Source organism: Penicillium canescens, assembly GCF_028828765.1.
Source record: "Penicillium canescens strain IBT 15451 chromosome Unknown utg000003l_segment0_segment0, whole genome shotgun sequence".
In the NCBI taxonomy this organism is placed as follows: Eukaryota; Fungi; Ascomycota; class Eurotiomycetes; order Eurotiales; family Aspergillaceae; genus Penicillium; species Penicillium canescens.
In genome coordinates, this window is record NW_026703965.1 from 4,863,216 (window position 1) to 4,883,442 (window position 20,227).

Genomic DNA, 20,227 nt, shown 5'->3' on the forward strand with positions numbered 1-20,227 from the left:
ATAGCAGGGGAAGAGTATTTAAGCGCCCTTATTAAAGGAGTTTTGCCTCGGTAAAATGCATTAATATTAGCGTTATGCTAGAGCAAAGCCTCCGTAAGACCAACGTTATCGTATTTGACGGCTAGGTGCAACAGATTGCTGTTCTGATATTTGATATTGTATTTCTAGGTGCTAGGCTGCAGTCTAAAATCAAGGTCTTTGCATGATTTTGCGAGGGCAAATAATGCACTACCGTCTAAATACGACACAATCCACAGCAAAAGCTCGTTAGGCAGGTCTCTAATGTTTGGCTATAACGTATTAGCTTATCGGTAAACTCCGTAAGAACGAATTGAACAGACCATGATAGGACAGCGGATTAAGCTAACGAAATGTAGATAGAGGTGAGGTGAGAGTTATGAAAGTAGGATATAGGAGGCCTTTATATACTCACCTTAGCCAAATTCGGTGGTCAGCTATGAGTGTAGTCTATCACTCCGCTAAGAGGTACGTAGCAATCACACGGCAGCATCAAAGCTTTGACAACAATGTTCAGGCGGAGTTAGAGAATCTATGGGGTCTAGCTCCTAGGAACGCGAAAACTGTTCCTGGTAGTGTGTCAATGGCCTAGGAAACCAATCTATCTCTACGTACCCACATCTTGTATCTAGCGCTATAAGAATAAATCACAACCTATCATGCACTTCGAAATTCTATAGGCAACCTAGAATTTAACCCGGTATTGTCGACTTTGCTGCTCACCGCAGTAGCCAATCTGTTCGCCAATGTATGGTCCCCGCGATGGATAGTCAAAAGTGCAGCTGATTGCAGCAGTGGTCTGGAATGATATCCCTTCATGCAGGCCACTGACCCGCTGTATACGGCGCATACTGCGTGTGAATGCATTCTTCGACGTACCGACTGTTTCAAGGAAGTGTTCCATGCCAGCCACGCAGCCATGTAGGTAAGGAGCCCATGGCGATGGCATATAAAGCTGGCGAGAGAACGCTGCAGTAATTGCCCAACACCACCACAATCCGAAGCATTTTCTGCATTTGACGACCACTTCAATAACTACCATGCTGCCTTGGAATCCGTTTCTTGTTTGTGAGATAGAGGTCAGCCCCAATGGCGGTCCTGGCTCTTGTTGCGGGACGACGAAACAAGTCAGAGCCGTGCAAAAACTCGATCAAAGTTGAAGACACCAAGGTCGGCCATCAAAAGTTGACCACTCTCGCCAGAGAGCCATTTGACTTGTCATCGTTGCAGCCGAAGCTCTGTGATGTTGCCAGAGACTTCCTCTGCACGAGATGGCACCGGCAACGGCAGGCCGACCAAGTTGGTCAGCAGTGGTACGAAGCAGCCGTCCGCAACCAGGCGCGAGTACCACATGGCTCCAGAATGGCTTCTCCATCGGTCATGGAACAGCCAGGCCAGCGTCGGATATTGTCAGCAACCAGGCGACGCCCTGCATCAGACAACACTGACCGACCAGCTCATAGGCTCAGACAAGATCCGCCGATGCTCCAGTCTACCCACCCCGAGCCAGGGCAGCCAGTGCAGCCATCCGCTCCATTTAATGCTGCAGATGAACGTTGTTCCATGGCGCGTTTCGCCGGCCCGACCAGCTATCCTGTTATCGGCAACTAATCATACCTCATTTGGGGCTAGATCTGGCCGCCCCAACTCATCGGATGGGTCTGCACCTGACGAGAAATCGCAATCATGATCTAATACTGGATAGCCAGCCGCCAATTCCCACTGCCGAGAATGTCGAAAAGCAAAAACGGAAAGAGACTACATCCAAGCAATCAGCCTTCAAAGCCTTGGCTGATTAGGTCGTTTTCTCGCCTTATGGTTCTTCCTTGCCATGGTCGTTGGAATTATCCTAGGCAACTTTGTCGAAAATACGGGCCCTGCCTTGCAACAAGGGGAGTTCATTAGGGTTTCCATTCCAATCGGTATGTGCGCGTGAACTGTAAATTTGTCAGGCCTGGCTAACCGGTGCCAGCAATCGGTCTCTTGATCATGATGTATCCTATTCTTTGCAAGGTACCGCACGAATCTTTGCACCATGTGTTCCGAAAGCGAGGGATCTGGATTCAAATCGGGTTCAGCATCTTCCTAAAATGAATAATTGCTCCTTTATTGATGGTGAGTTTAACCCCCTCGTCAAGGTGATGTGTACTGATATGAGCCAGCTTGCACTAGCATGGGCTTTCCTGCCGGACTAGCCAGAACTTCGGGAGGGGTTGATGCTCGTTTGGGAGAAGTGCTTTCTGCAGGCGATAAAATGGTGGATCATTTGAGCCCGCATGGTGAGCAAGATGTCGGCTACAACTAAATTGGGGCTCAAGCATGAGATAAACAAAGTGTATCAAGATATCAGACCGCAGCTGTCAAGCATAAGCCTGTTCCGAAGATACGTATACCACGTCGATATGAACTATGAGTCTCGAAATGGGATTCAGGTGAATCTTCATGAGGGCCAAAATTCTATCAGCACTCAGACGCTCGACGACGGTTGGTTAAGTAGCTCCCTGCGCAGTCATGCACTCGATCATGAGTCTGCGCAAAGAAATCACCAAAATAGGCAAACTTTCAAGTAGTTGAAAGCAAGAAAGAGCGGCTTGGCCCCGCATGCATCTCTGCTTGGCCTGTAAAACGGGTGATTACTCCACCGACTCAAGAAGCGAAGCCCGGCTATTCACCACCCAGGACACCAATATCTCCAGTACCGTAGATTCAACCGCGCTTTTACGCCTACTAGTAAATTGTGCTTTTCTTTTCATTCCCTGTAACTAGCTAGATCCAAACCCAAAGAGGAACTACAGCAGTATTAGAAAGAACGCAAACTTGATGGAGAACTTTATGACAAGTGAGGGGAAGCCTGCGCAATGACCTTTTTGCTCTCGTATCAAAGATGCGCTATTTGCTTATGTTCTGCTGCGCGTCGTTAGTGGTCGGGACTTTTGGCCGAAACTTGGAAGTCAGGGGTTTTTCTCTGCAGCAAATCGTTGACAGGGAAACGGAGACATGCACGACTAGGACCTGCAGTCCAAGCGATATGATGGCCAAATGACACAGTATGTGTATTTTGTCCATTTCAAGTACAGCGATTTAAATGTGAGAGACTTGAGTATGTCAGTGGTAGAGTTACCGAATTTTTGGGTGTGTGGAACAGACGGACGGGCAGACCGAAGTAGAAACGTCTGTTTAGTGATGATCCATTGCTACTTACGAAACCTTGCTGATTCATCGATCGTTGACAGACTATTATGACACAGCATTTTTGGTTGGGGGACCAGTACTTTTGTTCCAAAGTGATCTGCATTCCGAGTGCGCTGGAGCTTGAAAACGTTTTGATTACTCTAAGGATTGCCTTGCTCTAACTAGTCTTCGGCGAATCATTTCCATAATATATCTCCAACCTGTTATCCGGCTAGGCCGAAAAACTACTTCATTTGCCCGCTCAGTGCACATAGACATATCAAGACTCAGATGGTATTTCCATAATTGTTGAATTTCGTTGTTCCAAGGTGGAGCCCCAAATCTCAAGGCATCCGCCAAGGCCATGGTTCGGCGCATGAACCTCAACATGGGTATGTGGGGAACAATTCTGACAGTCGCATACGTCAAAATTATAGTGACCGCTAAGCCTGATAACGGTTCCAGCTAGGATACCCCCGCTCTGCTGCAAATGGCGGCTTCCGTGGCTAACATTGATTGTTCAATGATACCTACAATTGTTAGACCAATTAGTGACTGGCAGGATTATAAGGACCCCTCTCTATAAATCCCTTCATCTCCTGCTTTTCCTTCCACACAAAAATATCCACCATTCAAGCGCCCTGCTTATCCAATCAACCATCCAAATGTCGCTGACTACAAATTCTTCGGATGTGATCATCGTTGATTCTGAGCTTCCCTCCCTGTTAAATCTGACAGCCGGTAAGACTCCTATTGCGAGCGCTCGTCCAAAGGATTTGAGGGGCAATTCCTAAGGAAACCCAGACTATCATTCGTCCTAAGCGGCATTTGTGAACACGGGCTGATATAGTTTTAATTAGCGTCCCCGTCGTTACAAAACCGTGATGAGAGGGCCTTTCCTCATTTTGCAGTTACAGTCAACTCTCGCTTATACCACGGTGGGATATTGCACATTCTTGATAATAACACATCCCTTGCTTGGATGGCCCCTTCATTCCAGTTTTTTCCATATAAATTGACAGAATATAACACATTTTGTTTTACCACACTTTCTTCCTCTCAAATCTGCTTAGTCAGCGCAATCAACCAATCAGAATGCCTCAATCTACAAGCTCTCCTACCCTCCCGACCCCACCCAAGCGCGTCAGAATGGGACCAAAGCGTACCAAATTGGGTATATCAGACGCGCAGAAACAGGCACTACGGGCATTTTGGTCTAATACTAGCCCAAAGCCCACGCAGACTGCATGTGCTAAGTGGTTTGAGGACCAATTCAAACAAGTGATTGACCGGTCAACCATATCAAGGATCCTTTCATCCAAATACAATTATCTTGATACGGGCCCTGCAGGGGCAAACAAACGATCTTCATCCTCTCATTGGCCATTATTGGACCAAAAGCTATATGACTGGGCAGATAACCATATTGGCAATGGAATACCAATAAATGGCCCTTTGATCCAAACTAAAGCAGCTGAGCTTTGGAGACAAATACCGGAATACAAAGATCGGACCAAACCTCAATTCTCTGAGGGTTGGTTAACTCGCTTCAAACAACGCCACTCTCTTCAATATCATACTTTCCACGGAGAAGCTGCCTCAGTCCCATCCTCGGTACATGATCAGATCAAAAGCACCAAATCGATTTGCAATCAATTCAAACCGTCCGAAATCTACAATATGGATGAAACTGGCCTATTTTGGCGACGTATGCCAAATGGTGGTCTTTCAAAGGGAAAAATTGCTGGCAAAAAGCTTGATAAAACACGAATCACTATTGTTGTTGCATCAAATGCGGATGGTTCCGATCGAGTCCCTTTATGGTTGATTGGCACAGCAAAAACCCCTCGCGCACTCCGGGGGTTAATTTCCGAGCTCTGGGATGTGTTTGGCGTCACAACAAGGCAGCATGGATGCGTCATGACATTATGGAGGACTGGTTGCGATCTTTCTATGGGCGTATTCCCTTAGATAAGAAAGCTTTGCTCCTTTTAGACAATGCTTCACCACATGTTATTGGACTCCAGCGAGCGCCACCACCACCCCGGATTACGGTTGTTTTTTTGCCAGCAAACGCAACTTCAATTTATCAACCCTTGGACCAAGGTATTATCCAAAACTTGAAGCACCATTATCGGAAGAAATGGATGCGCTATATGATTGCTTTTCTTGATCGTGGGATAGACCCAAAACAAAGAATGAGCATTTATTATACTGTTACCTGGGTAACGCAAGTTTGGAGAACAAGTGTATCAGACCAAACGATTATCAATTGCTTTAAACAAAGTACTTTGATTAGTCCAAAGTCTATACCTATACCTGAGTCCGCGCCCGAGTCCGCACCTGAGTCTGCACTATTTTCCGAGCCCGGATTGAGTGATGAGATTGAAAGTCTATATAATCAAGCAATTGATAAGCTTGGTGATAAAGATATTGTGCCATTTGACGAGTTTTTGAACCCTTCGGACGAAGACATGTTAGAAGATGGGACTGAAGGGCGAGATGAGACCAATGAGCAAGATATATATATTGCCCCAACAACCTCAGAAATTCAGGATATTGACATTGATGGGCCCCCACCTGAGCTTCTGTCTAATTCTGCTATATTGGACAGCCTCCAGGATATCCTACTATGGGTTTGTAGCAAAGAAAAGGGTACCTCGGACCATATTAGACAAATTGAGAGCTTAATCAGCGACTTTGGCAGGATTCAGATTGATGAGAAACGTCAGGTGACTTTGGATCAGATGATGGGATGGAAGACTAAATAGGTATTAGGGCTTAGAGTTACCTCAGTTCCCTCAGACCACAGCCAATGATGAGACAGAATTCTGCCGATTCTGCCACGCTAACCCGATTGGGTTGCTTCATCAGCCCGTGGTCTGAGCCGGGAACCCCTTCCGTACATACAAGTTTCCGGTTCTCGCCAGCAACCCCACCATTTGGTCAAGGTGTGTTTTCTCAAGCTCTCTGAGAGTATTTCTGACATTGTTAGAAAGAATGGCATCACCGGATTTGCCCAATATGATCTCTAGATCGCGAAAGCGTGCTCGACAATCCTCCCTCGAGTGGCCTTCTTCCAGTTCACCATTACAAGAACCACCTGCGTCTACTCAGCGATCTCGTTATATCTCAGGATTGCAGCCACGCGAACGTGTCGATATGGTACTGGCTGAGCTTAATGATAAGCACCGGTGGACAATCAAGGATCTTCTTTACCACATGGTGCATGCACAACCAGTCAAAAAAAATGGATATTCGACATCGTATCGAGCACAGAAATTGTCTGACGCTATATATGGGCAACCTGAAATTATTGAGCGGCTAGGTAGTGTCTCAAAAGACATATATGCCACTGGTGCATCCGATCTCGTGTCTCGGATACAGACCGAGATTCGAGGGCTGATTAACGGAGATATACTCGGCGAGTTCCAGTCCAATGTGGACCCTAAAGATATGGACATCTCTAGCTTGGCTACGCAGATGCAGAGGAAAGCTCCAGAGCTCTGTGGACTGCTCGTTAGCATCATGACACCTCCAGGAAACCATCGCGATACACCCAAGATCCACCAGGGCAGCATTGTGATGGTCTGTTCAATTCTGGCTTGCGCTTTTGCACCACGGAAAAGCAACAACTTCCCGATGTTGATCGGCTTGTATTTACATGCAATGGGTGTCAAGCGACGTGTGATTAGCTTTCTGGCTGGCCTGGGGATAAACTCAGCATACCAGACTATCATGGACAGACGGAAGGAACTTGCAGAACTAGGACAGGTACTATAACCGCATTTACCGGAGAATAACATGTTCTGGCTGACTTCTTACCCCAAGATGTGTACAGAAACAATTGAAACAGAATGCCCAGGCTTCTCGCAGGAATCTCATTGTGGCATGGGATAACTTTGACTACAGCCAGACTGTTCGACATCAAACTATTCGTGATCCATCAGAGCATATCTCCGCCACCACTGGCAAGCTTTGTATCGGTCAGTCCATCCCTGCAGGAGGGCTTCTCCGATCTATGTTCCATCCAGAGGTTACACTGAGTCCTCATGATATCTACATGGCACCAGGCAATCAGGATGATGAGATCTTCCATCAATGTCAGCGCCATTGGATTGCAGAGGCCATTCGCTATACTCATCGGGAGGCAGTAGAGAAACTATTTACTGCGGAAGCGTGCGTCAAACCAGGCCAGATGAAACCGCGAGCCCATCTTATTGACTGGCCTGAATTCCCAGCAGTTAAACGACTGCAAGCGCAGAAGACAATTCACTACAGCCTTGGGCCAATGTTATACAACGAAGGCACGACAGAGGGGACATACAAGGTCATTCAGAATGTCTTTCTGGAGCAACTGGGGGATGATGATGATACAGACCTTGATGGGCTTTTACAACTGGTTTATGGAGATCAGAAAACAGTGTCACTCCTTCGTGCCGTCAAAAAAGAACGTGCGGAGGCTTCTCGTCTTTTCGATCGTTTCAGCTGGATATTGCCAATCCCCGGACTGTTCCACTGGCGTATGAACTACTTGGATATGATCTTTGAGCTCTATGCTGGGACAGACCACCCTACCGTTGAATCGACGATCCATCATAATAAGGTCTGTCTCGGTTGCGTACAGGGACACAAAAGTCCATTCCACCATAAAGAAGAGGTGGCTACTCGCTCATTTGACGCTCGCGTCACGGCCATGTTCTATCAGTTTGTCCCATTAACAGTCAATTTCGCGGATGCTAAAGATGTGGATGATTGGATTCAAAGCCTCGGAAGGGGTCAATTCCTGGACGTTGTGGATCAGATACGCCAGTCTCTGTTCCATTTTAAAGAGCAGCAGTCTAAGGTTCGTGAACGAGAAGGAGAACCAGTCGACTATGAGTTCTCAGCACATGCGAAATTCCTTCAGCAGATGGAGACTTACAAGTCCTTGAAGCTTGCCATCAAACTTGGTGACATTGGAATTATCCAGCGGATCTTTGCACAATGTTGTCTCCTCTTCCCTGGCACAAAGAAAACCCGATATTCTTTCCTCTCCTTGTATATGACATGGCTCACTCAAACCAAAGCAGCTGATCCCGAGCTGCAGACTGCCATTCTTGCCAACGGACTTGTGAATCTACGGGGTGCGGAGGACGGTTGGTTCGAAATTGATCGACTGAATGAGTTCTTCAATCTTCATATGAAGACACTCATGTCGACTCGACGGACCTCAAATCTGGACATCACTACCATGTTCCGTCGAACTGCTCTCACAGCCAGCTACTGTACTGATCTAAAGGAGCTTCTGGAGGCTACCTTTGGAGAATATAGCAATGGGCGACACCAAAATAAGGATGCTAGCCAGGATGTTCGTCATCTAGCTTATCAGATCTCGAAGTGCATCCAAAAGCAACCAAATGGTCGGACAAGAGGCTTTCAACCATGTGATATACTCACAGAAACAATTGGCGAAAAGCTCTTCAAAGCCGTACAGAACTTCAATAGCCTCGTCGTCAACGGACAGTGGGCACAAGAAGTTGATTTTAGCAAGATGACATCGACTCCTATTGCTGTTCTAGATGAGATTGAAGAGAATGACACATGACACTGAATAGCAGGTTGCTGCCGGGACAGCTTTAGCTATACTTCTCTTCATTCCATTGATAATACTCCCACGCTATATTATAAGGTGACTGACACACATTGATGGAATGCATCAGATGGATTGTTCATCATTCTCTACCAGACCTTAGAACCTAGGTCTTCTCCACCCTTCATCACGCGACGCCCATTTCCTGATACCACACCGAGGGCCTTGCGTTTGGGAACTGGAGTTGCCGAAGGAGGAGGCATGTCCATAAAAGCTTGGGATGGCGTGTTAATATCAACCCACGGAGAGATATTCCGAGATGGAGTTGGTTGACTGGTGCTTTCTGGCGTGACTGCAGAAGACCATGTGAGGTTGCTGCATTCACTCATTTGACTAGAGTCATTCGACACACGCTTCCTCTTTGCAGGGGTTTGAATAGTGGCCATAAAGGCTGCTTGATATGCATTCTTCAAGACATCCACAAGACCCTCAGCAAGCTGATTCGACAAAGCCCATATTCCCAATATTGTCTGAAGATCCTTTGCCTGGAAATATTCCCGCTCCGAATAGGTGGCATTTTCAATATATATCGCAAGATGGACATATTGTTCTTCTGCCAGTATGCTTGAGCAATCAGGTATGAACTTCACTCCGTTCAAAGCGCTTGAAAGGACCTCCTTGGACCAATATTTTAACTGGTTGATGATTATCTCGTCCATCTGTCCTGACCTCGGACCGTGCTCAGTATACAGATAACGAGTTGGATCATTGAGCTGATACTCAGGATTGCAGTTGCTGCAGCACCGGTCACGCCGAGGATTACATCTGAACTCTTCAGGTTCATTGAAGTAGTCCAGGAACCGTTTCCGGAGGCATTCTGTAGGCTCATTGGCAAGGAGATACCAAAATTCAGGCAACACAGCACGTCGCTCTTCATGACTTAAGCGTCCACCTTTCTGTGGTCTCTCAGGGTTTGCTTCTTTGACTTCATCATCTGAATCGGCCAGTGGGTTGTCTTCCGCTAGATCATCATTTTCTGTATGAATCTTGCGTTTCACGGCACGTTTCTTGATACGCCCCTGTATCCACTGATCAACGAGAATAACGATCTTTCCATCCTGTCCAAGGCGAGATGCCCGACCACCGCGTTGCCAGAGCGTTGCTGGTTGTAGGTTTTTGGGGAACCGATACATGACAACTTGATCAATATCCTGGAGGTCCACTCCGAGCGCTAGTGCCTCGGTGGTCATGAGGACACGAAGCTTGGATTGCGGTCCGGGTTTCTGAAGCTCTTTGATCATTGCTTCCTTGTCTCCCTTTGCGGTGTCGCTATGGTAGACCTTCACCGTATCCATTGCCTCTTTGAGGGTATAGTTGCAATGTTGAACACTTGCCCCATCTGGTTGCTTGTTATGCTGCAGCCAATACCGACAATTTTCCATGGCAGTATATGCATCATTCTTCGAGTCAAAGAATACCAATGTCTTTGGGATTCGTGACGGTCGTAAAATGGGCTGACAAGGACCATTGTCAAACAGGAAACGCAAGGCCGTTGCCTTCTTATGCGCGCCTTGTGGGATCCAAGCTGTTTGAATGAGCAACTCTGGACGATTGACGGATGTCCGCAAGATTTCAACATCCTTTGGAAACCCAAGTCCCTCAATAACAACGCGCAATGTATTCATATCAAGCGTAGCAGAGCATGCAAACCAGGGGACGCCACTGCCGAATAGACTTCGCAATTGATGCAATCGCGCATAGTCCGTTCGAAAATCTTTGCCCCATTGAGCCACAAGATGAGCTTCGTCTACAACAACCAGAGCCAGCCGGTCTCGGAAACCTGGATGCATAGCAGTTGAACGGAACTTGTCACTGATTGCAAGCTCTGGACTCACGAGGACATGTGTGAACTTGCCCGCTTGTACCCTGTCAAGAAGTTCGGATGAGAATGTTTCCCTGTTTAGGAAACAAGGTCGCCCTCCAATGTTCTCGATGTAATTGGTCTGCTCAACGCCAATTTGATTCAATGGAAGCACAACAAGGGTGATAGACTTATCAAGCAAGAGTGACACTGCTTGCAATATCATACTCTTCCCAAATGACGTCTTCGCAATCAGGATAAGGTCCTTTCTCAGGTAGATCAATTGTCTCAATGCTTGCAACTGACCCGCACGTGGATAATAGGGATACAGCTCTCGAATTGCTTGTCTGATGGCTTGGTCCTGTTCATCCTTACGCTTCTCAGACGCATCGCGAATCAGTTTCTGCGCTTGAAGAACTGAATTCTTCTCAACTTGTTGTTTCTCCAGCAAGACAGTTGCGCCCTCATTCTCGTACTCCACTCCCAATTCAATAGGCTCTCCAGCCTTTGAAGAAGGTCGATTATTCTCAGAGGCCAACCAGTTATCCAACTGTGTCTGTCCATTTCCGGGGTCGTTCAGTTTCGCGTTATATTTCCGAGGAGGCTTCCGTCGTGATGGGCGTCGATCTGGCATCGTGAGGCGGGTTTGGAGTCAATTCTCACGCGATAGAGTTAATATTGTGGATCAGATGTAGCCACTATACATTAAAATATGTCAATATATGCTTCATGGAGGTTTTGGCGGAATACTTGGGGCATATAATGGCTTTGACAGCTTAAGAAAGGGTTCCTTCGGGTATTTTAAGGACATATTTCTCACCCACCTTTCCAGTTATACATACAATTTTGGTGTCAATGGGTTCAGCTCAGAAAGATGCAGAAGACATCGTCGCCCGATTCTTAATATTCGCGTGGGTGCGCGAGAAACTTGGAAATATTGAAAGACGCGCCTGGAAACTTCGCCATATAAACACGGGCAAAAACCCCGGAAACTTGTATGGTACCACCAAATTCCCAGCTCAGACGTTCCCCAAAAAAGGTGTGTCAGCATCGCTGGAAACAGCAGGCGGTGGATGGCCAAATTCACCGCCTTTTTGGGGGCGGCTGAGGTAACTGAGGTAAAAATAAACACCTGGATTTCTGGCTTTTTTTTTTTTTTTTTTTTGGTTGCGTTACGTTCTATCTTCACACCAGGTAGATGCATCGGTATTATTCTTTGCCTCCTAGAATTAAATGCCTAGAGTCCAAGACCCTAGTTTCAGCCTTGCCAAATTGAAGTTGCTCATCAGTATTTCGCTCCCCTTATAGGGAACCCACGACCGAACCTAGTGTATACTATGCAATGTTATCCTAGTAGCTGCACCAGACCTACGCTGGATGGCTGGTATCCGTCGGTATATACTGCCCCCAAGAACATAATAGGCACTGTGATGTTAAAACTTTAAGTACCCCTTGTTATGTCACCGCAAATCAGCATATTAGACAACATAACATAATTAATCCCTTGAGACATCTAATCGACAGTGGTGACATCTGGGGCAAACATTTCCTTGCACAAAATTCTTGGGCTTGGGTAGAAACATGCGTGCCTTGGAATTAAATCCATTAACCATCTGTCCCACAGGGAACATTACAACACTTTTGACAGCCCTTCGTGATGCAACTTCCTGTCTGTCCGGTTGGTCCGTTTACGCTCACTGTAAGACGTCGAACAGTTCAGCAATGCGGAGGAACACATTGGACTGTATCAGACGGTTCTTGGGTCGTGAGCGCTCAGTGGTTCGGCTGTGCCTCGAGATAAGACGGTCTTTGTCATTTCGATTCGTAGCTGAAATGTCAACTGTTAACTCATGAGGCTCAAATGACTTGACCTTTTGCCTCACCTTCCCTTGCAAGCGGACTTGGACTGACTACCTCGCCATCTGCGAAGTTACGGCTCACTTTATAAGATAGAAACGTCAGCATTCATCGGTGTTTTACAGATTTCCAAGCTTGGAAAGACGCCAGATGCCATCGGGGGAAAGAAGGATCACCCAATGGAGGTGCAGAAATCCAAGCATAAGGAGGCTATTCCTTGAGTGTGTTCGAAAGCCGAGAGACGGATAGTGGTACGTGCTCGTTTAAGTCTAGGTCCTAACACCCGACCCAACCCAGCTTTGGGTTGGGTTTTGGGTCATACTAGGTGACCTAATAAAACCCTAGGTACCTAATTGGATAACAAAAGTTATAAAGATGCTAAGATTCCGAGCTTTATAACATATATTGTCGACCTATAATTTTGAGTATTTTTGTCATATACCTCTAATTTTTGGTAAACTTTAAATATCAATAGAATAGATCGTAATTCAATTTTATTATTGTATATACCATAATTCTACTAATAAGTCTTATATATCGTCCTCCCTACTTTCCCACTTTCTCCCTAACACCCGTAGCTAGGTGCTACTCTAGTAGTAGAGGCCTAGTATCAATATCACTATTATCACTATTGTTTATCTATTTCTATCAGATTATTAGACATATTAATTAGCTCCCAAGCATTATTGATTAGGTCTATCTTAACCTTATGAGGCTTCTTATTCTTCTTTTCATTTACAAGCCGTAGTAATTTTGAAGGTAGCAGTTTTCTTGTTGCCACTTTGGGTGAATTACAAGGACAACCCCGAAAACGGAAAACAGGGCTGAGATGAGGGCCACAATCACCATGTCCTGGCGGACGTTTTCCATGAGCTTTTGGAATGTGATATCCAAACTAGCGTTGTTGGGGATGACGAGGTCAAATTTTGCACGGTCTCGCAGAACCGTCGCAAAGTGTGCAGTGGCAGAACCGAGACTAGCAGTGGCCAGCGAGGTAATACTGAGGAAGACATTATCTAGACGGCGCCGAGTCTGGGCCACAGTAGTATTGGGAGGCATTTGGTGTCCGAAAGAACGTGTTTACCAATTGCAGAAAAGCGAGGCGGATGTTGCTCGGGGAAATAGCCAAATCAAGCAAAGAGTAGGAGGTAGAAAAGTTAAGTAGAACAAACCTTCCGGGCTTATAAGGCTATATGTGGTCTGCGCTCTTTACACAGGGCTGCCTTCTCAAAAACTGACTCCGTTAATAATGAGCAACGCCAGGCGCCTTTTTATGTACCAACTGCCGTAGTGCCAATGTATAGACAATTCCTCGATGAGGGCACCTGCAGTTGAAGGCCTGTTCCTAAGAACGTGCCCAATATCTCGGAATTAAATCAGCTCCTCGAATCACCCCGGTAGTTCCAGGGTCTACTGTCATGTAAACGGGGTGGATAATCTTCCTCATCTCCTACATAGGCAAACAGAGATCAGAACCCATTTCAAGGTTGGTCAAAGGCTCGCTCAAGGAAGCCTTTCCGTAGAGGGATTCGCATGCTGTTGTTGTTCAATGGTGTACCATCATGAACGTTGATATTAAGTTGTGACACCATTTATTACTTGTACATAGCCAAAGGTGCTGGAATGAAATCGCTCAACGAATCTTATCACATCAGCACGAAACTAGAGGCTTATTATTGATAAACCTAAAAGCCCCGAAGCTCCTGGGACCATAAGGCGGACTCTCGGTCGATCATATCTTTGATTGTGGCTTTCGGTGCGGCTCAATGATTGGGCGGCTCAATGATTGGGCGCAATAACAAACCCCAAGGCGTCAGAAATGCAACTCCCTTCCACACGTTCCTATTCATGACCAACTATAATCTGGCAGCCATGTTGCTCCTGGGAATAACCTTCAAATTAATTGGTGGCTCGGGCTCCCTGTGGATACGGATATCCTTGGTCCCATCATCGCGTTGGTGTATGCACCGCGATTGGGGCAACATATTGACATCCACAGTGCTCCTAGGAGGCGGTGCTGATAAGGCTAACCCGCGACAAGATAACTGTGAATATACTTTTCAAGGTTGACATGACCGCTTCTGCCCACAATATTTAAAAGGTCATGATTCTCCTTATGGTCAATTCTCTCAAGTTTTTCTTTCCCTACAAGATCTTGTCATTACAATACCCGTACTAGAGGAACCGAGCAATTATGGATTACAAATTGTCACGGGTATCGAACAGGCCCATTACCCCAGACACAGAAGGTCAAAACGGACATACATGGCAAGCTGGTATCATTCTTCTAGATCCCCTTTCTCGAGGAATCCGTTGGCTAACAAACCTGTTTCATGGAGGCAATGAATCGGATGAAAACTTTCGACGGGTCGTCGGCCAATTCATCCACGGGGATCGCGGCAATGCAAGCCAGATTTTCCAACCGTCCGTTGACCCGTCCCTGCTTGACTCTGTAGCTACATCTGTTGCTACCTCTATTGCTAGCTCAAGGGACTCTACATCGCCTCATAGCGACATGAAGGCTGAAACTCAAGACCTATCCCCTCTGGAAGGGAAAAAGAGAGCAGCCGAATCCTCAACCATCTCACGAAAACTGGCAACGCAAGAGATGCAACGAAAGAGACGTCTAAGCGTTACAGCAATCAGTACAAACATGGTAAACGATACGATTCAATACCTACAAGCGGTATCTGATCATATCTCAGCTTCCGACACCATTTCATCCAGGGAGTGGGCCACGATGCACCTCGCCACACAATTGCTACTGAGCAGGTACGAAGAGATTATTGTGAGGGAAGGATTGGAAATACATGCTGTGTCCAGCTTTTGTTCTGCACAGACACAGCCAGAAGACAAGTGCCGGAGGTGTGCTGCTGCGGATGAGGAACGGCTTTATGATTGAGAAGCTCCTCGTTCTTCTTAGCTATCCTTGGTCGCATGACTAGCCATTGCAATGGGTTGGACATGTAACTCAGAATTGTTGATTTAGAATCTACTAAGCCACAGATCCATCAGTCCATGGACTATGGGATCCCAGGTACGACGATGGGTTGAACAATTTATTGTAGACAATGGAGTCCTCTCAGTAAGCCCGAGCAATTACAAGACTCGATCGATAATAACCAATAGGGATAGAGGCAACGGAAAAACGCCGTATCCTATGGTCTGACATATCTGAAGCCTTGATACTTGAAAGCAGACAGTATCACACCCTCAATATTTCGGTCATACAAAATCTAGATGTCGTTCGAGGATAACATCCCTTTAACATTTAGTACTGCTGTGGGCAACAGAATCCTGAGGTAGTTAATTGAGAGCCCAATATACTGAGCAGTCAGGCCATGTGTCGATTCGTGTGAAACAAAGCCTCAGTTGACTCAAGGCGCCATGTTAGTGAGGGCTGAACAGCTGATCATCTGTCGTAACACGCAATATGTACCGGTGATAGTGTTAGGTGGGACCGTGGCTCGGCAGCTTCATCTTATGGCGGTCGATCATACTGCGATAATCTTTGAGCTGAGAAAACAAGAAAACATTCAAATTATCGAAAAAGATATTGGGGTCCAGTAAAACCAATTCGTATCACTGCGAGCATAAATAAATAGGGTCACACTTCCCTTTGAATGCTTGCGCTGATCAAACTGGAAGTAATACACTTCTCACATCATGTTAACCAAGCCGTACACAGAGAACATGATATGTGACCTTGACACTATCAAAGCCCAATCCCAGCTCCCCACTTCAATGTTTGGACCCACCACCTGCGAGACTCAAACGGCTGCCGCCACGAAAGCTGCCCGACTGCGCCGCCATAGTCAATCGAAGGTTGTCACTGGGTCTCGTAAGAGCCTTTGCCTACCACGCTTGTGCGGCGTTGGAGATATTGCGTCCGTCTTGATTGTAAGACAAGAGTCGCCTTGGGATACCTATCGGAAGGTAATTACATATGAGATTGCCGGGAAAGTTACGATTGCCACGCGCCGTACCCGTCCGTCTCGCATGGTTGCCATCCGGACATACCGGAGGCAGAACGCTCAAAGATTAATCCACAAATTCGGGCGTCTCGAGCATAGGAACGTCCTCACCTTGCATGAATGCTATATGCACGACGAGCTTGCGTTCTTTTTGGTTGACGACTTGCCGTTGACCCTCGCGCATGTTGTGGTTACTCCCACACTTTATCCCAGCGAAGCAGAATTGGGATCCATCATCTTCCAGGTTTGCCCGTCGTAGTCTGTTTGATAAGCTGTCCTGACTTTTTAGATCCTCGATGGTGCCTGCTATTTAGCATTATTTGGCCTTGCCCATCAGTCTCTGGCGTGTAACGAGATATTGTTCGGGATTGACGGGACCATCAAAATAGGTCTGTTGGTGAACCTCTCTTGCTTTGTCTGGCTAACAAATGACAGCGTCTCTAGAATTTTGTGTAGATTGCACGTCACAGCAATCCGAAGCTGCATATATTGCCGCGCTTCCGTCAATCACGATGCGGCTCATGCAGAAATATGACAAAGATGAAGGCGTTGTTGGCGTGAATGATCTAGAGCGCTGGCCAATTGATTCCGCTGCGGTGGATTTCTTATCCGCCACCGAGACGGCAGGATCGATTAATTTTCTAAGAAATGTAAGTTTTGCTAACAACATATCGTATTTTGCTAAAATCCAGTAGCAACCACTGTTGGCGGTCAAGCATCGCCCGAGGGATGATCTAGTCATTCTCGCAAGAGCTGCTCTGCTCTCTTGTAGTGTGAATTGCGTTTATAGCCCCGTATGCAACAAGTGTTAAGAAATCTAGACATAGCGAACCATTCTGCCCAAGCGTGATCACGTCTATTTCTCGTAGCTCGCTGGATCTTATGGTAAACAGCATTATGTAAGGCCGCATATTATTCAAGTTGAGCAGATTGAGATCAAAGAACATTATAGTCTTGACAGAGACAAAATACAACCACACGTTCTAAAAAAAACCCAAAAAATCCCAAAACAAAACAGAATCTAAAATGTTGAACTTGAACAGTGAGTACATAGGAATTTGTATTTGTTATGTCTTCCTTGAGCACCGAGGCTCCGGGTTGGCTCAGGGTGAGCTCAGGGTAGGCTCAGGGTATGCTCAGGGTAGGCTCAGGGTAGGCTCAGGGTAGGCTCAGGGCAGGCTCAGGGTTGGCTCAGAACCGCTCAGGGTAGGCTCAGGGTTGGCTCAATGGTGGCTAAATTGGGTGTCAACTCCGATGGGGGAAATTCTGTGATTTCCCCGCACCGTATTGTCACACTTGGTTATTCATTACCGGAGAATATCTCTGTGTGTTTTGTATGGTAATCTTCACCATACCGGAATAACTGTGTTGTAACACACAGTAATCGTGCCCCACACAGCTTTCAATACCAGGAGGGTGTTGATGGGCCTGGCGCGATTACATAGACTGTGGATCATTACAATAGATCATCAGGTCAATTATCTTATTATCAATTGGTCGTCCTCAATACTACAATTTAGTAGTATCCAGTATCCAGGCAAACAATGTTAAATTGTCCGTAAGGTACAACGCCATTTGGAAGACGCCCGGAGACCGATGCCCGTTTTACTTGTCGCTTGCAATCGAATTCTTAGCTGTGATACCATACTACAACTTCACGATTCGGACTCGTAATTCGCGACTGCTTATAGGCTTCAAAAATAGAAGGCAACCCATACCAAAGGCCTAGAAATAAAGCACAGACAGGTGCACTGGTGGCCTCGTCGGTCCGTCAATAACATGGCCTATCTCTAGTTTGAGGCTCCAAGGAAACTGTGGCTCGGGAAAATAAAGGGAAGACGCGGCCTGCCAGGAGACGACTTTTATGCTTAGAACGGCTACACCCAGTAAAAAATGAAGACCACAACACGAGAAAGGTGATACAGTACATGTGGTCATACCCCGTGACTACAAAGTGTCTTTTACCCAGGATTTGACCAGATTCGTGGAAGCGAAGATCAAACATTCTTGTCACACGGCAAAGACCAGCTCTACCAAAACCTAAATAAGTCTATAAATCCCAGCTGAGATAACAAATATCGGACCCATAACCCTGAACTCCGGTAACATCTTCATGAAGTGAGAAAACGGAGACTATTTTGTATTCATGCCATACCAAGAGCTGTTCTAGAAGAGCGGGAGACGGTTCCATGCACCCTTTCTGCATGGTTCAGTAGCGCAGACTTCGACTCCAACTTCTCTCCGCAGATAGAGCACTCAAAACGCATGTCATTTGGAAACGGCTTGATATGCTTGTTGACGAAGTGTCGGCTCAGAGATCCAGAATTCTTGTACATTCTCATGCGATCGCTTTGTGGCAGCATAGGGCTACCAAGGCAAATAAAGCAGATCTTTGGTCTCTCTGTTGGAGATTTGACGCAAACCGAAGCGATAGCCTGGGAAAACATATCGTCGCTCTTATGTGAAGGGATTGGATTCTGCCTTTTAGGCAAGGTGGCAGCCGGTGACATATTGGCAGCATCGGCGGAGCGTTTTTGAGTGACACGAGGCCGCGAGGGTGCGCCCTCTTCTGCATCACATACCGCAATCACTGCATTGATTGCAGCAATTCGACGCTCATACTCTTTCTCAACCGTCGTACCCGGCATCGTCAGGACAGTGTCGATAAGGGTCATATGCTGTGGTGTCATATAGCCGGTGCTTTCTAAAGCGACCTTTACTTCTTCGTCGACCATCTTTCCGGATAGTTGCCGTTCGCTGTCGATCACCGGTTGCTCGTTCTTATACCGCTCCAAGTTCTCACGAATCAAGCGATTGCGTTGTCGTCCTTTTTCGTTTCGCAAATCACGTACAGCAAGATTATACTGCTCCTCTGCACGTTCAAATTTCTTGCGTAACTTGTCAACTTTTGTGTTTTGCAGTACCCATCGTCTGTGGAGTTTCCGCAGACGACGAGAAACTGACCCTTTCTGCGGAGGATCATCACCAAACTCGCGCTGGAGAGCGAACTGAGCATTTTCAAACGTTCGTTTTTTCACGTCCCGGGCCTGCTCTCGTACTTGCTTGAACTCTTCCATGGCAATCACACGCGGGATTTGATTGACAGAGCTCGAATCTTCTAGCCTATATGGCCTGCGCGGATCGATAGACCGACTCATCGAGCAGGCAAAACGCATGAGCTGCTTCTGAGCGGGCATGCCTCGGACAATTGCCTGAGCATCGACGTGGATACCAACACTGTAGTGCCGAACAAATGTGTTAATGCTGGCATGCTGGAGCATCACATTTTGTAGTTCATTTGACACATCCGCTGTATAGTATGGACTTATTAGTCAAGAAGCGCAGAGTCTAAACAAGGGCCACTCACGACTATCATTGAATGCTTTCGCCGCGCCGTACCGGAGGCCATAGGGCTTCGTGACCTCTTCAAAGCCCGTAATTTCGCCCCCACGTTTCATACGATAACGTAGCCAGCCGCCTGTCAGATTCTGTTCCAGGGCAATTCGGATCCCATTGGGTTCTCTCAATGCGTGACAAAAAACATATTGATCAAGAATTTCCGGTCTCAACTTCAACTCCTGCTGTCCAAGTCCATTCAAAACCCGAAGACTATACAAATTTTCTGGACAGTTCATCACGCGACCGTCTTTAGAAAGCGTCTTGAATGCCCCGATTCGAAAAAGCAAGCCCAACAAGAAAACGTGCGGGCTAAGGACCAGCGTAGGATCAAAAATGACCTCCGGGATAGGGAAGGTATTCCTATTGCAATCAGCT